The sequence below is a fragment of the Trichechus manatus genome, unplaced genomic scaffold (assembly GCF_000243295.1).
Source record: "Trichechus manatus latirostris isolate Lorelei unplaced genomic scaffold, TriManLat1.0 scaffold00165, whole genome shotgun sequence".
NCBI classification, from domain to species: domain Eukaryota; kingdom Metazoa; phylum Chordata; class Mammalia; order Sirenia; family Trichechidae; genus Trichechus; species Trichechus manatus.
Window position 1 is genome coordinate 5,663,167 of NW_004444101.1, and position 1,770 is coordinate 5,664,936.

Genomic DNA, 1,770 nt, shown 5'->3' on the forward strand with positions numbered 1-1,770 from the left:
TGTATAGAAACACTACTGATTTTTGTGTGTTGACCTCTACCCTGCAACTTTGCAGAATTCATTTATTAGCTCTAGTAGCTTTCTTGTGGATGATAAAGACCGTATTTCCAAACAAGGTCATTCACAGGTATCGAGGTTAGGACTTCAGCATATCTTTTGGGGTACACAATTCAGTCCATAATGTGGAGGCTCCTGGTTTGCTGGGCCACACTGCTCTTCACATGCCCAGGCGTGGGGCTTTGCTGGCTGGCTCGTGCTGCTGTGGGCCCTCATGTGTGCATTTGGGGACTAAAGGCTGATTCTTGACTGACTGGTCCTCTCCTGCCCTGGGTCGGGCTACCCTCGCTACACCTCTGGAGGTGTCTGGGATTCCAGACTGTGGTGCGATGTATCATTTTTAGATGACCTTTCTCACCATGGTTTTGTAACTCCCACCGAATGATTTAGTGGAGCTGTGCAAATGAGGTTCTTGTGGCCCACCAGGGGGATTGGATATTGTTGTTGTTAGGTGCCATTGAGTCGGTTCTGACTCATAGCACCCTACGTACAACAGAACAAAACACTGCCTGGTCCTATGCCATCTTCACAATCTTTACTATGCTTGAGCCCATTGTTGCAGCCACTGTGTCAATCCATCTCACTGAGGGTCTTTCTCTTTTTTGCTGATCCTCTACTTTACCAAGCATGGTATTTTTCTCCAGGGACTAGTCCCTCCTGACAACACGTCCAAAGTATGTGAGACAAAGTCTTGTCGTCATCACTTGTAAGGAACATTCTTGTACTTCTTCCAAGACAGATTTGTTTGTTCTTTTGGAAGTCCATGGTATATTTAACATTCTTTGTCAACACCATAATTCAAAGGCATCAATTCTACTTTGGTCTTTCTTATTCATTATCCAGCTTTCCCATGCAAACACCGTGGCTAGTGTCAGGCGCACCTTAGTCCTTGAAGTGACATCTTTGCTTTTCAACACTTTAAAGAGTTCTTTTGCAGAAGATTTGCCCAGTGCAATATGTCATCTGATTTCTTGACTGCTGTTTCCATGGGCATTGACTGTGAATCCAAGTAAAATGAAATCCTTGATAACTTCCATATCTCCTCCATTTATCATGATGTTGATTATTGGTCCAGTTGTGAGGATTTCTGTTTTCTTTATGTTGAAGTGCAACCCATACTGAAGACTGTAGTCTTTGGTCTTCATCAGTAAATGCTTCAAGTCCTCATCACTTTCAGCCAGCAAGGCTGTGTCATCTGCATAACGCAGGTTGTTAAGGCATCTTCTTCCAATCTTGGTGTTGAATTCTTCTTCTTATAGTCCAGCTTCTCAGATTATTTGCTCAGCATACAGATTGAATAAGTATTGTGAAAGGATACAGCCCTGATGCACACTTTTCCTGACTTTAAACAACACAGTATCCCCTTGCTCTTTTTGAATGACTGCTTCTTGGTCTATGTACAGGTTCCTCATGAACACAATTAAGTGTTCTGGAATTCCCATTTTTCACAATGTTATCCATAATTTGTTATGATCCATACAGTCGAATGCCTTTGCATAGTCAGTAAAACACAGGTAAGCATCTTTCTGGTATTCTCTGCTTTCAGCCAAGATCCATCTGACATCAGCAATGATATCCCTTGTTCCACATCCTCTTCTGAATCCGGCTTAAACTTCTGGCAGTTCCCTGTTGATGTACGGCTGCAAATGTTTTTGAATGATCTTCAGCAAAATTTTACTTGTGTGTGATATTAATGATATTGTTCGATAATTT